General features: G+C 48.4%; 1 pseudogene; it reads left to right on the plus strand.

Moving 5' to 3' along the window:
• The first annotated feature begins 1,744 nt into the window (after window positions 1-1,744).
• Window positions 1,745-7,086, plus strand: LOC136016801 (olfactory receptor 5AL1-like; annotated as a pseudogene).
• Window positions 7,087-8,266: the final 1,180 nt, after the last annotated feature.

Genomic DNA, 8,266 nt, shown 5'->3' on the forward strand with positions numbered 1-8,266 from the left:
CCCCTATGGGATTAAGAGCCAAATTCCTCAGGGAGCCGTCTCCAGGCAGAGGAAGGACAGGAGGGTGACCATGAGTAACCAGTATGGATGTACTAAGGGTAAGTTAAGCCTGGCCAACCTGAGTGCCTTGGGTGATGTGAGCATTGATGGCTGCCTGGACAAGAAGCAGTGACCAGCATTTACCTCACTGTTAGCAAGGTCACCACGATCTTCTGTTGGCTCTTTGCAGCCAAACTTGTGAGCTATGCTTTGAGTACAAGGAACTGAAGACAGGTGGAAAGCTGACTCGTTGCCTGCAGTGCCTGACATTGCTGATGACTCTGGTACCAGCTACCATTGGTGAGGTCCCCCCTCAGCTCCCTGCCATGATGATGTCAACCATGCCCCTTGTGCAGCTGTGACTGCCTCAGAAATGCTCCAGAAGTGGATGTGAAAGGTGGGGTTGTTCTGTGGTTTGCTCTAAGGGAGCCCAAAGCCCTGTTGCTCACTCAAGCTGAGGTCATCTCCTCTGGGTACACTTCTTCTCCAAACCAAGCAGCACAGAGAAGAGATAATGACCTGCTGTGGGCTTTGTCACCTCCTGGGGCCCAAAGACATTCACAGTCCCACATCCCCACATCCCATGAAATAGGAAGGGGGTTTGCTGATGCTGGTTCATTCCCAGGCTCCCTGCACAGCTCCAGGCACGTTCATCTTCACATCCATCTCCGAGAGCATCAGGAGGGCAGCAGAGACAGAGCTGAGAGGTAAGTGAGGGGCAGCATCTTTCAGCCCATCATTCTGCTGTGGTTCTCTCTTGCCAACAAGCAGCAGCTCCTGTCTCCATCTCCTGCCCTACTGCAGGGTCCTGGGCTTCTTGATGATGCTCTGGGCTTTCCAGGGAGCTGCTTGTGCTGTGTCCTCCCCAAGCTGCTGCTGAGAAGGCAGCTTTGGAGATCACCCTCGTGGAGAACACCCTCCTGTACAGAGCTTTTCTGTACAGGTCATTCAGGGTGCTCCCCTTTGCTGAGATGAGCAGGTCCAAAAGATGACTTTTTTCCCCCAAAACATGTGTTCAGGAAAAGACTGGGGAGCTCAGGGGTTTGCCCATTTCTATTGGAGACTTCAGGAACAGGTTGAAGAACCATGAAAAGGTTTTAGATCTGAAAGAGTGTGTCAGGAGGGAGGGGAAACCAATATTAACCATTGTGTAAGGTTGCATAGGATCATAGTATGGCTCGTGTTGGAAGGGACCTTACATCTCCAACAGTTCCAACCCCCTGTGATGGGCAGGAACACCTTCCACCAGAGCAGGTTGCCCTGTCCAACCTGGGCTTTCCAAAAGGTCAGGAATTCATTCCCATTCGGAAGAAACTCAAGCAGAGTGGGAAGGAGCGCGTGGTTGGTAAATGCCCACAGAGGGATGAAGGATGAACTCTGCACTGTGAAAGCACCACATTTCTCTGTGTTCCACATTGAGACAGATGAACTCCAAGCCCCAGGCTGAGCACTAGTGCAATGAAGTGCAGCATTAAGGTAAAGATACTCGAGTGTGCAACTTCCCACTGCTTTCCACAGAGGTCATTGCTCAGCATCTCAAGGGGAGCCAGAGCAGCAGGCACCACGTTGTGCCATGGTGTTTAACTGCTCAAGCACCCCTTTGTTCTACCTGTGCTGGAACAGGACTTTCACCAAGCTCTTCCCCATTGATCTGTGCCTGAACTCTCCCTTTACATCCTGCAGGACTGTCTCTGAGCAGCTCCCACCACACAGAGGCTTTTCCACCTGGGACATCCCTGCCTGTTGGAGAAGAAACCTGCAGGCAGGAGCTCACACAGAAAGCACCATCCAGCCCATGGCACAAAGCAATTGCACCCAAGTGACCGAGTTCAGCCTGGCGGGCTTCACAGAGGACCCAGTGACTCAGGGCTACTTGTTCCTGCTCTTCCTGCTCACCTACCTTGTCACCATTGTGGGCAACCTGGGCATCATCATCTTAATCAGGGCCAGCCCCCACCTCCACTCCCCCATGTATTATTTCCTGGGCAACCTGGCCTTTGTAGACCTCTGTTCTTCCACCATCGTCACCCCCAAGATGTTGGTTGACTTGATGTCGGAGAGGAAGAGCATTGCTTATGCTGGGTGCGTGGCTCAGGTCTTCCTCTTTCAACATTTTGGGATAACTGAATGCTTCCTGCTGTCTTCGATGGCCTATGACCGTTACGTGGCCATTTGCCATCCCCTGCTCTACCCCCTTGTCATGTCCCCAAAGTGCTGTTTCCAGCTGGTGTCTGGCTCGTACCTCATGGGGCTGACCAATGGCGTGGGACAGACCATCAGCATGTCCACCCTGTCCTTCTGCAGCTCCAGCACCATCGACCTCTTCTTCTGTGACATTTCCCCTCTCATCTCGCTCTCCACCTCCAACACCACCCTCAGCCGCATCATCCTGACCACTGCAGCATCTCTCTTAGGTGTGTCCAGCATCCTGGTTATCCTGCTCTCCTACGTGGCCATCATCCCCACCATCCTCAGGATCAATTCAGCAGAGGGCAAGGGCAAAGCCTTCTCCACCTGCACCTCCCACCTCACCACCGTCAGCATCTTCTATGGGGCGTGCTTTTTTATGTATTTATTCCCCACCTCAGACAGCACAAGAGGAGCAGATAAATGGGCCGTGGTGCTCTACACCGTGGTGACTCCTATGCTGAACCCCTTGATCTACAGCCTGAGGAATAAGGAGGTGAAGGAGGCATTGAGGAGACTCTTGAAAATAAAATGATCTTGCATGATGTAAGTTTAGGGCCAGATAGAATGGAGATGTGGGGGAGATGCTCAGGGTTTTGTTAAGTATGTACAACATGTTGGTGGTCTTCTGCCCCCAGACTTACATGATTCACTGGTTGATGTGATTGAGAATGCAAATAATTTCACTCTCCAAACTTTGATAATTATATTTAGTAGTTAATTTCACATAACGAAGAGACAGGCAGACAACTACAAGCATGCATTTCTCTTCATCTGAGGATGAGGGGGGACGTTATCACTCCCTCCAACTGCCTGACAGGAGGATGGAGCCAGGAGGGGCTGGGCTCTGCTCCCAAGGAACAAGGGATGGGACAAGAGGAACCGGCCTCAAGCTGCCCCAGGGCAGGTTTAGATGGAGCTGAGGAACAATTCCTGCCCCAGAGGGTGCTCGGGCATTGGAACAGGCTGCCCAGGGCAGGGCTGTAGGCACCGGCCCTGCGGGTGCCGTGGGTTAGGGGTGGCCTTGGCAGTGATGGAGAACGGTTGGACTAAATGAGCTTGAAGGGCTTTTTCTTTTTGCTCTCCATTTTGCATGGCAAATGAGAATAGACAGAGAGTGAATTCTACCATTCCACTAAATCAAAGTCCGTTTCTAGACAGTGTTGTTAAATTCATTAAGGGCCTTAAGAAAAGGACAAAAACACCTTTAGCAAGAGAAATAGAGATGACAGTAAATCAGTGTGATGCCATGCAGGAAGTATTTTTAGGTTTTGATGTACAAACCTCATTCAATGATTTCCAGCACCGTTCACCTCATTTCATTTCAGACAGCAAAGAAATTAAGTGAAATATGTTAATTGTGTGACCTTTATTATGAATGAAGACGCTTTGAAAGCTTTTTAAGATGTGGAAGTGATGAATCCCCACCAAAGGGCAGATACTATCCAGGAACCCCTGTCCACTGCTCCACACCTTTGCTTGCCATCCCCCTATTGACAGCAATAAAAGCCATGATCTCCATGGCAGCCTGACCAGAACAGAGTATAGGAGCTATGGTGTTGTTCAGAAGCCTTCAGACCTGATACATGGCAGTCCATGGCAGCCTGGAGCAATGACTTTGCCTGCCCTCAGTTCTCTCCTGCTGCCTTCCTGCACAGAGAGATGCTGCGTGACGGGCAATCATTGTATACATAAAATACCCCAAAATACTCCAATGTGTGCATTACCTGAGCCCATAGAGCTGCAGCCTCTGCCAGGACCATGGTGAAACCTGGAGCCATGGCTGAGCCTGAGGGCTCTCCTAGAGACATGAAATAACTTGGGCTGCAGGGAGAAGCTCCATGGCTGGATTCAGGTAAGTTAGGATCTAAGTGGTTTGCTCATTTCTTAACAGCACACAACTAACAGGCACCCAGGGTCAATCACATGAACCCTGCTTTGTTCCCTGGTTATTATTTAAGCCAAACGATGGTTGATTCCCTGCTGAGCCTTGGAGACAAACAAGGACAGAGGTCTCACACCCTCCTTGGCCCCTATTTCAGTGTTTGACTGCTCTTACAGTGGGGTTTTCCCCCTCCCGCTGTTTCTAACTGGAATTTCCCATGCTGCAAATTCCCAATAGCAAATCTCAGATTTACCCTCATCTGCACGATAAAGCACATGGAGAATTTGCTGGTGGCATCAAGTCAAAAAGAATGTGACACCATTAATTCTTTCATGCATCCTTTCTCTGTCCCTGAAATCATAGAATCATGGAATGGTTTGGGATGAAGGGACCTTAAAGCTCCTCCAGCTCCAAGCCCTGCCACGGGCAGGGACCCCTTCCACTGGAGCAGCTTGCTCCAAGCCCCTGTGTCCAACCTGGCCTTGAGCACTGCCAGGGATGGGGCAGCCACAGCTTCTCTGGGCACCCTGTGCCAGCGCCTCAGCACCCTCACAGGGAAGAGCTTCTGCCTAAGAGCTCATCTCAGTCTCCCGTCTGGCAGGTTAAAGCCATTCCCCTTGGCCTGTCCCTACAGGCCCTTGTCCAAAGCTCCTCTCCATCTTCCTTGTAGCCCATTTAGACACTGGTCAGATATCATGGTGCTTTTGGTATGTTTAAGGAGCCTTGGAGAAGTAGAGAGGAGAAAACTCCCAAGGAAAGATTGACCCAGCCACTGACCCTGAAATAGTGATATTCACTTTAAAATGTGAAGAATATTTCTACAAAGAAATATTCTGCTGATGGAGAATGGACCTTCACTGAGGCTTCTGGTCCTGACACTCATCTGGTGGGGTAAGATTTTTTTCTCATCTTTAATCCTGTAAAGATTTAGTTGTTTTATTCTGAACCTCCATGTTATCAGGGACAGAAACCTGTAATTCACACTTTCATGGGGGTGAGCATCTTAACTTAGTGTCTAACTTAGACAACCAGAGTTGAGTGAGTTTGGTTTAGTACAGCTCAATGCTTTCATCATGGTGTTGACTCCTCTTAATTGTATATTCTCTCAATTGTATCCAGGGAATAACATCTTCAGACCCAAATTTTGCTCATGGTCTCCTGGCTTTAGATTCTCAAGGTTTCCAAGACTGCAATATTAAACTCTTTATGTACTGAATGAGTGTTAGGGTCATGCAGCACCCCTTCCCTTCTCCTTCCTTAATTCCCAGCAAATTAAAGGCTCTTTTTCCTTCATCTCAATGACTTTTCCAAAACCACCAAAGGAAAGCTACAGTACTTTTAGGCTTATATGAGTTATAGCCAGAAGCTGCTGCCAAAATCAGAGCTGTCTTCAGAGAAAATCACAGGAGATCAAGGGCAGAGCTGATGGCTTGGTCTGCGTCACATCAATCCCTCTCTGCTGCTGTAGCCATTGGTCTCATCAAACTGTAGGTACCAAAACGGGATCCAGTGGTGCAAAGGAACCTGCTCCAAGGTGTCTGGGGAAGCTGGGATGCTCTCACTTCAGAAGGGGCCTTCTCTTTCCTTGGGCTGTGTAGGAGGGCAAGCTTGGAGCAGATGGCCACAGAGCAGTCCATTCCACTGTAGCTCCCTGGAAATGAATAGTGGGGATGCCCTTGATGCACAGGCTGTTAATTGTCAAGTTATCCCATTCCAGTTCAAATAAAGGCATGGTTTCCACTGTCCTGTATTTTCCAGACTTTTTCCTTCCTTGGCAGATATAAAAGCCCTGAATGGCAGAGCAGAATCACACCTCAGCAGCAGAGTTCATCCTCAAGGGTCTCAGAGACCAAGCGGAGATGAAAGCAGCCCTTTTTGTGCTGTTGCTGCTCATCTACACAACCACCCTTCTGGGCAATGCAGGGATAATTGTAGCCATCCAAGGTCACCCACAGCTCCACACATCCATGTACTTCTTCCTGGGCAGCCTCTCCATTGTTGACATCTGCTTCTCCTCTGTGGTAGCCCCCAGGACTTTGCTGAACTTTGTATTGGAGAAGAAGACCATTTCCTTTGCTGGCTGTATGAGTCAAGCTTTCTTCTACATTGTGTTTGTGACAACTGAGTGTTTCCTGCTGGCTGTCATGGCCTATGACCGGTACATGGCCATCTGCAACCCCCTGCTCTACTCGTCTGTCATGACTCGGAGGTTATGTGTGGGGCTGGTGGCAGGGTGCTACATTGGGGGTGTCCTGAACTCCATCATTCAGATGACCTCCATCATCAGGCTGCCCTTCTGCAGCTCCAATATCATCAACCACTTCTTCTGTGATGTTCCTCCTCTCCTGGCTCTGTCCTGTGCCAGCACGTACATCAAGGAGATGATCCTCTTCTCCTTGGCTGGTGTCATTGAGCTCAGCACCATCTCTGCCATTCTGGTCTCCTACGTCTTCATCTTCTTTGCCATCCTGAGGATCCATTCTGCTGAGGGCAGGCAAAAAGCTTTCTCCACCTGCGTGTCCCACCTGATCGTGGTGACCATGTTGTACGGAACAACCATCTTCATGTATTTACGCCCTAGCTCTAGTTACTCCCTGAACACTGACAAAGTGGTCTCCGTCTTCTACACGGTGGTGATCCCCATGCTCAACCCCCCCATCTACAGCTTGAGGAACAAAGAGATGAAGGATGCTCTGAGGAGAACAGCAGAAAGAATCACAGTCAGGCTTTGAAAACCCTGATCCAGGGATATGGGTAACATGAGGATTTGTCCCAGAGGCTGTGGAGCCTCCACCCATGGACATGTTCAGAAGTTGCCTGAATGAGGCCATGAGCAACCTGATGTGACCATGAAGTCAGCAGGACATAGTTGTTGTTCAGAAAGGACATCTAGGTGGACTCTGTTCCTATGACTTGCAAATTATACACATAAACACATAGATATGTGTGTATATATATAAAAACACAATATTAAATGCATCCTAAACTACATATTTATATATAACACAATATATTCTTGTGTTAAATGTGAACACCAACACACACGATACGGACTTTCCTTGCCTCAGTTTAGTTGGGGTCTCAGTGATTTATGGGCTGGGTGGAGGAGGCAGCTCCTATGAAAAGGTTTTCCAGAAAGGATGGAATCCCATGATCTAAACGGGTGAACTGATGTTTTAATGCAGTTATGGAGCAGTGGGATATTGTGTGTGAGCCAGGTGAGTGAAATGCAAATTCTTCAACAGGTCTGTGTTTGGAACCAGGCTGCTGAGTTAAATCACAGTCAAAATGGGCTTTGCCACCTCTTTTCAGGCAGCTGTAGAACTTCGGCCTTTCATTTTTCCTCCTCAAGTTCTGCCTTTCTCAAAGCCTTTAAGTGAAGCTCTAAGGAGTTTTCTAATTTATACCCGCAGTGGTTTGTTAAAAACAAAGGCAAGAATGTTAGCAGTGGAGTTGGCCGCAGGAGAGTTGCACTTTGGTTTGAGGCAATGGGGATTAAAGAAACCCAAAGCAAACATGGAAACGCACAAACAGCCTGAAACAACAGGAACATTGAAGGGAATGAAAAAAACCCAACCAAAAGTCTTTCTTTCCTATGCAAGAAGTAATTCCTGGCACAAATTGCAGCTCCCCCATATCCTGGTTGCTATAAAATCGCGATGCCACCAGGGGGAACAGTACCACAGGGTTTCCCCACGCCCCCAGAACTTCCCTATTTCTTTAGCAGCTCATCACTCAAAGGTGAGAGATGATCCAATTGTGTTAACAAGCTCCTCCGGGAGGGGAGTTGGAGACAATGGGCTGACAGGAAGGAGAAGGCTTGGCTAGGTCCTGGATGGGGATTTTCCACCTGTGGTCACTTGAGCTGTGGCATCACCAGTGGGAAAAACACTCTTTAATACAGGGGAAAATAACCCAAACAGGGATGTGACCCTGGCCAGCACTAAGTCTTTATTCTTTATTTATACTTTATTCTTTAGTTATACTTTATTCTTTATCCTTTAATTTTTATTCTTTATTTATACTTTATTCTTATTCTTTATTCTTACTCTTTACTAAAGTTACCATCCTGAAGCTGACTCTTACTGTTGCCAGCAGGACATGACAGTATCCACATATGCCTGCTCTTTAGATGCCCATTTTCCCTTCAAAGCT

This window comes from Lathamus discolor, chromosome 6, assembly GCF_037157495.1.
Source record: "Lathamus discolor isolate bLatDis1 chromosome 6, bLatDis1.hap1, whole genome shotgun sequence".
NCBI lineage: Eukaryota > Metazoa > Chordata > Aves > Psittaciformes > Psittacidae > Lathamus > Lathamus discolor.